General features: G+C 48.9%; 1 long non-coding RNA gene across 1 annotated transcript; it reads left to right on the top strand.

The window, feature by feature from the left end:
* The first annotated feature begins 814 nt into the window (after positions 1-814).
* LOC138295941 (uncharacterized) lies at positions 815-6,116 on the top strand. The gene is made up of 3 exons (XR_011203717.1): positions 815-883; positions 5,840-5,923; positions 6,047-6,116. It is a non-coding gene; the product is annotated as an uncharacterized lncRNA (long non-coding RNA).
* Positions 6,117-7,188: the final 1,072 nt, after the last annotated feature.

Genomic DNA, 7,188 nt, shown 5'->3' with positions numbered 1-7,188 from the left:
TGGAGGAGACCTTTGGGCTCCTGAAGGCCAGATTTAGGTGTCTGGGCAGGAATGGTGGAGCCCTCCTCTACTCACCCGGAAAAGTGTATCAGATCACTGTGGCATGCTGCATGCTTCAGAACATCGTACTGTGATGGAATATCCCATACATCCCAGAGGAGGGGGAGCCTGCAGTGCCACCAGGTTGTCGTAGTTTGGACTCTTGCTCTAGGCAAGACTGCTGGTTAAAGGATGACAGTACTTATGTTTGTAGGCAACAACAAGTCACAGCTGTCATCCTAACCCTTCCGGCTCACTAGCAGCACCTCACCAAAAACCCAAATAGTAAAAGGAGATTTGTGGCAGCCTTTACGCATGGACTCGAGAGTATGACATCTCAGGGAGAGTCGTAGTTAAACGGAGATTACCCCTTTCTCACAGATACATCATGCCTCATCCAAACACAGGCAATAACGAAGATGCAGTAAAGTTTCAATGGTTTTTATTTAACACAACTGCAATCTGCGATAAGTTGCATGGGCTTCAATGATTAGGATAATGAACAGTGCAAGAAACAGAATTGTAAAGACAAGCGTCATTTTTACAAAGACCCCCACCATCTTGCAATAACATGAACAGACATAAAGTGTATAATATGTCTGTGACAGACCGAACAAGATGAGGACAACTAAAACAAGAAGTTATGGTGCTCAGGTAAGTGTTTATTGTTTTCTAAACAAAAGGATAAATCAAGTGAAAGTTCGTTCTGTTGTTGCTCTTAGTCTCTCGCGAAGTTCTTCTTGTCACTGATGTGTTTTCCCCTTTTCTTCTCTTTAGGTGGAGGTACTGTCAGTCTCGCGGACGTCCCATGAGGATATCGGAAAGGGAAATAAGGAAAACGAGGGTAAGTGGGACGTTAAGAGATACGTCTTTCTTATTAAATTTATCAGACTGGGGTGGATAACAGAGGGGAGGGGGTGGTGTCTGTGCGGAATAGAGGGAAGTGCTTATTACTAATTTTACTAGCGTGTTATTGTGTCCCTAGTGCTTCTTTTGTGCCCTCCCACCTCTTTTCCCCATTCACCCTCTACCCCTTCCCTAGTTTCCTTCCCCAGTCCCCTTCCCTGCCGTGCACCCTTTATTTGTCCAGAAGGACCGTACCTTCGTGAGCCACGACCCTCCGGGGCCGTGGCGGGCGTTGAGGTGGTCCTCGCTGAGGTAGGGTTCGATACGGCTTCCTGGTTCCAGCTCTCCGTCCTCCAGGTGGTATTCCTTCTCTTGGTCTCTCGCCGCGCTTGCCGTCGGGTCCCTTGCCTCGGTCTCCCTCCGTTCGCCGTCGTCTCCGTCTTCTTCTCCGTCGTCTCCGGTCTCTTCCTCCTTCTCCTTCCTCGCCGGCTCCACCGGCTTTTCATTCGCGACGCCGTCCCTCTCTGGCCAATCCGGGGTCGGGAAACCTATCCAGGTTTCCCCGGCAACGTCCTGACGCCGGCCTTGCTCGGGACGCGTTTCCCCGGTAACAGGGAAACGCGGAGATGACGTGTCAGAGGAGTCCGACACGTCAACTCCGGCCTCCCGTCTTGCGGTGATCGGGTTTACCCCGTCACATACCCCTTCCCAAGACAGGTCCTGTTCCAGGACCGAATCGGAAACCGGGAAGCGAGAGAGATAATCAGCAGGGACTTGCGAACTCCCAGGAACATGTCGGACCTGAAAGGAGAATGGTTGAAGTTCAAGGAACCACCTGAGAATCCGGGCATTCGTATCTTTATGAGCGGCAAGCCAAGTGAGGGGGGCGTGATCCGTAAAAAGTACAAAAGGCCGGCCCAACAGGTAATACTGTAGACAATCCACGGCCCATTTAATGGCCAAACACTCCCTTTCTATTATGGGGAAACGACGTTCCCGAAGACCCAGTTTGCGGCTGATATACACAACGGGATGATCGAGTCCCTCCGTTCCCGGCTGTGTCAGAACCCCCCCGAGCCCCACATCGGAGGCATCAGTGTAAAGGTGAAAGGGTTTTGAAAAATCCGGGCATAACAATATGGGTTCTTTGGTTAAAGAGTTCCTCAAGCGTTCAAAACTGGAAGTTTGAATAGCAGAGAAAGGTAATAGCTGATTTGGATGAGATTTGGACAGAAGATCCGTAAGGGGAGCGGCTAGAGTGGAATAGTGAGGTATGAAACGCCGATAATATCCTACTAGGCCTAAGAAAGAGCGTAAGTCTTTTTTAGTTTTCGGGAGAGGGGCATGTAAGATCGCGTCCACCTTCTGGGCTTGGGGTTGAAGTGTTCCCTGACTGATTCTGTATCCCAGATATGAAATGTCGGTTTTCCCGATAACACATTTCTTGGGATTGGCTGTCAACCCAGCCTCGGTGAGTGCATTAAAAACTTGGCTTAGATGGTCCAGATGGTTTACCCAGGTATCGCTAAAAACAACTACATCATCCAGGTAGGCCGCCGAAAAAGCAGGGTATGGTTTTAATATGTTCTCCATTAACCTTTGGAAAGTGGCCGGTGCCCCATGTAGCCCAAAAGGTAATACAGTAAAATGATACAGCCCGGACTGGGTAGAAAATGCCGTTTTTTCTTTATCTTCGGGGGCTAAGGGTATCTGCCAATATCCTTTGGTTAAATCTATTGTGGACATATATTTCGCCTTTCCTAGTTTCTCTAGGACATCGTCCACCCTAGGGATTGGATACGTGTCAAATAATGAGTTCTCATTAAGTTTCCGGAAGTCTATGCAGAACCTGACCGTACCGTCAGGTTTTGGTACAAGAACTACGGGTGAACACCAGGGACTGGTAGAGGGCTCTATTACTCCTAGGGTCAACATTTTCTGTATTTCATTTTCTATAACCTGCTTCCTTGCTGCTGGGATGCGATATGGTCTGACCCGAACAACTGTGTCGGGTTTTGTTCGTATCTTATGTCGGATTAGGGTGGTTCTACCGGGGTCTTCTGAAAACAATTGGTGATATTGCTGTAACAAGCGGTATACCTGCCTCTTTTCCGCTTCCGTTAATGCTTCGTCTATAGTGGGTAGGGTTGTCCCCTTGGCTAGGGTGGTAGGGCAAAATTCAATCTTCAATTCCTTACTCGGGTACAGAAGGCTAACTATTCTTGGGGTAGTGTTGGGTGTCTCGGGTGTCTCCCACTTCTTTAAAAGATTGACATGATATATTTGGGTTTTCCTGGGGTTGGTTGTTATTTCCACTAGGTAAGTTACAGGGGAGACGGCTCGGATGATCCTATGGGGGCCTTGCCATTTCGCCAGCAATTTATGTTCGGATGTGGGTCGCATGATTAAGACCTGTTCATCGGGTTGGAAAACTCTTAACTTACTCCCCTTATCATAATAATGCTTTTGGGTTCTTTGAGCCTGTTCCATATTGTCTTTTACTTCGTCCCATAATCCCTGTAAATGCGTTCTCAAGTTATGAGCATACTCCAACAAAGGAGTCCCTCCCTCCATGGCTTCTTCCTCCCAGGCCTCTACCGCCATGTCCAGAAGGGAACGTGGTTGTCGCCCGAACACTAGCTCGAATGGGCTATGCCCCGTGGAAGCCTGTTCGTGCGTTCGGATCGCGTATAATACCAACGGTAATTTCTGATCCCAGTCTCTCCCTGTGTCGTGCACAATCTTTCGAAGTAACGTTTTGATCGTACGATTATATCGTTCGACCAAACCATCGGTTTGAGGATGATAAACGGATGTTTTGATCTGAGATATGCCTAACGTTTTACACACTTGTTTCATCAAGGTGGACGTAAAGGGAGTGCCCTGATCTGTGAGTATTTCCTGAGGGAAACCAAGACGCGAAAACACCGTTATCATCGCCTGGGCTACGGTCTTTGTCGTCATACTGGTTAGGGGAATAGCCTCTGGGTATCGGGTCGCATAATCAACTATGACCAGTATGTAAGTGTGTCCTTTTGAAGAAGGAACCAAGGGTCCAACCAAATCCATCCCTATCCGTCTAAACGGAACATCTATGATGGGGAGGGGTATGAGTGGTGCTTTTTTTGGTTTACCTGGTTCCGTCAGTTGACACCTGGGACATTGCGCACAATATTTTCTTATGTTGGCAAAAACACCAGGCCAGTAAAATCGTCTGAGGAGATATTCTTCCGTTTTGTCTCTCCCAAAGTGTCCCCCTCCCGGATGATTATGAGCGAGCGTAAGGATGTGATCCCTATAGTATTCAGGTACTATGAGTTGTTTTCTTTTTTCCCCGGTACGTGTGGTGTTTACTCGGTACAGGAGATTATTTTTTATTAGGAAGTAGGGACCCACCTCATCCATTTCCTCTGACACTGCGGTTCTCCAGGCGTGAGATAGGGAGGGATCTTCTCTCTGTTGTTGAGCAAAACTGACAGGTGCCTCGTGGAATTCTGCTACCACTCCTCTTATAGTGTCCTGACTAGTACTATTTCGGAACTGTTCTCTTTCTATTCTTTTGTCCCTTCGGGTCAGTTTTCTACGGGTTATTGGACATTCAATTGGACTTCCTGAAAACGGGGCTTCACCCCACCAGTCCTGTGAGATTTTAGAGTCTCTAACCTGATCCAATAGTTCTTGAAAGTGAAGGTAATCTGTTCCCACGATACAATCCTCGATCAATTTTGGCATTATCCCCATCGGGAGACTATCCCGGTAGGGCCCCCATTCTATCTGTAGTATTTTTAACGGATATTGCTCCTTGTCCCCGTGAACACAACAAATATGTACCCACTGTCTCGTTTCGGAACCCAGAGTGGTTATCAGGTCTTCCCTTATTACAGACTGGCTGCACCCGGAGTCGACGAGGGCACACACATACCGTCCATTGATTTTTACAGTCTGTTTGAACTTGTGGTTACCTTTCCCTGTACATAGGACCCTACGCCTGGTAACCCCTATTTCCATCGGCTCACCTCCTTCGTGTTTCTGAGGACACATACGGGCGATATGTCCCCATTCTCCGCAGTGGTAACATTGGGGTCCCTGTATAGGGGGGCCTTCCGGGATTCTACGGGAAACGGTATTGTCCAGTGGATTCTTTGGGAGGGTTTTTACAGGTGGCAAGACTGATTTTATATTGGGCCGTGGTGGTATATTTCTTATGTCGGAGGAGCGATGATACGCGCAGGCCAAATCAATTGCTGTGTTAGTGTCTACTTTTGGATGCTGTCGTATCCAGTGTTTTGTGGCTAAGGGTAGAGCATCCAAGTACTGTTCCAGTATAATTATTTGTATCACTTCTTCACGGCTATCGCCAATAGGCCCCAACCATTTTAAGGCCAAATCTTTTACCCGGAAATAAAAGGTCCGGGGGTCCTCATTTGGTCCCCACTTGACGTTGCGGAATTTCATCCGGTAGTATTCAGTATCATGCCCGACACGTTCCAAAATACTGGATTTTATATCCTTGTAGGGTGTGAGGCCTCCGGGATTAGCAGCCTGATAGGCTGCTTGTAAGAGGCCAGTTAGTAATGGAGCAACATATTGTCCCCAGCGTTCTTCAGGCCATTGAGCTGACGACGCCACTCTTTCAAAGTTAGTAAAGAAAGACTCTGGGTCTTCTCCCTCTTGATATTTCTGCAATACTGAGCTGGGAACGTTCGGGTGGACTTTACTAGCGGCAATGGTCTCGGTTAATTTTGTCATGGCCGTTTCGTGTACCAGCTGGTTATTTGCCAGAATGGTGGCCTGGCTTTTCAAGGCCGATTGTAAAGCCTCTCTGTCCTCTTTTGCTTCCCTTTGGTGAGCCTCCCATACCAGCTGCAAATGTCTTTGTCCTTCTGCTAGCTGTTTGATCATATCCTCAAGGGAAGGGTTGTCACTCATTGTGTACTCTGTTCGGTTGTCGTAGGGCCCCTAAGGATCCCACTTCTGACACCACTGTGACAGACCGAACAAGATGAGGACAACTAAAACAAGAAGTTATGGTGCTCAGGTAAGTGTTTATTGTTTTCTAAACAAAAGGATAAATCAAGTGAAAGTTCGTTCTGTTGTTGCTCTTAGTCTCTCGCGAAGTTCTTCTTGTCACTGATGTGTTTTCCCCTTTTCTTCTCTTTAGGTGGAGGTACTGTCAGTCTCGCGGACGTCCCATGAGGATATCGGAAAGGGAAATAAGGAAAACGAGGGTAAGTGGGACGTTAAGAGATACGTCTTTCTTATTAAATTTATCAGACTGGGGTGGATAACAGAGGGGAGGGGGTGGTGTCTGTGCGGAATAGAGGGAAGTGCTTATTACTAATTTTACTAGCGTGTTATTGTGTCCCTAGTGCTTCTTTTGTGCCCTCCCACCTCTTTTCCCCATTCACCCTCTACCCCTTCCCTAGTTTCCTTCCCCAGTCCCCTTCCCTGCCGTGCACCCTTTATTTGTCCAGAAGGACCGTACCTTCGTGAGCCACGACCCTCCGGGGCCGTGGCGGGCGTTGAGGTGGTCCTCGCTGAGGTAGGGTTCGATACGGCTTCCTGGTTCCAGCTCTCCGTCCTCCAGGTGGTATTCCTTCTCTTGGTCTCTCGCCGCGCTTGCCGTCGGGTCCCTTGCCTCGGTCTCCCTCCGTTCGCCGTCGTCTCCGTCTTCTTCTCCGTCGTCTCCGGTCTCTTCCTCCTTCTCCTTCCTCGCCGGCTCGACCGGCTTTTCATTCGCGACGCCGTCCCTCTCTGGCCAATCCGGGGTCGGGAAACCTATCCAGGTTTCCCCGGCAACGTCCTGACGCCGGCCTCGCTCGGGACGCGTTTCCCCGGTAACAGGGAAACGCGGAGATGACGTGTCAGAGGAGTCCGACACGTCAACTCCGGCCTCCCGTCTTGCGGTGATCGGGTTTACCCCGTCACAATGTCCTAATACCCTATCATGATAGGCCTAACCTCCTACCTAAAGGAGAGCTGGGTATGTTAAACCTAATCTGCCAACGCCATGTCCATGAGAGGAGCCCCGAACCCTTGTTACCTTGGAATGAGGTCACTATCTCAGACTCCGCAGGGACACGAAGACTGAGTCAGCGTCAAGACGACGTGCAGCATCGATATCAGCGATGGTGGCGATGCTCTCTGGTCGGAATCCCTCTGAGAATCTGTCTAAAGTGTGATGTATTTATACAGGTCTACTGGGACCCCTGACGTAGGTCTGTTCCTAAACAATAGATAACAGGCATGCTTGGGGCGGCAATTAATATAAACAATTCCCTCGAAAGCATGGAGAGGGAAAGT

This window comes from Pleurodeles waltl, chromosome 1_2 (genome assembly GCF_031143425.1).
Source record: "Pleurodeles waltl isolate 20211129_DDA chromosome 1_2, aPleWal1.hap1.20221129, whole genome shotgun sequence".
NCBI lineage: Eukaryota > Metazoa > Chordata > Amphibia > Caudata > Salamandridae > Pleurodeles > Pleurodeles waltl.
This window is presented reverse-complemented; position numbering and strand designations above follow the sequence as displayed.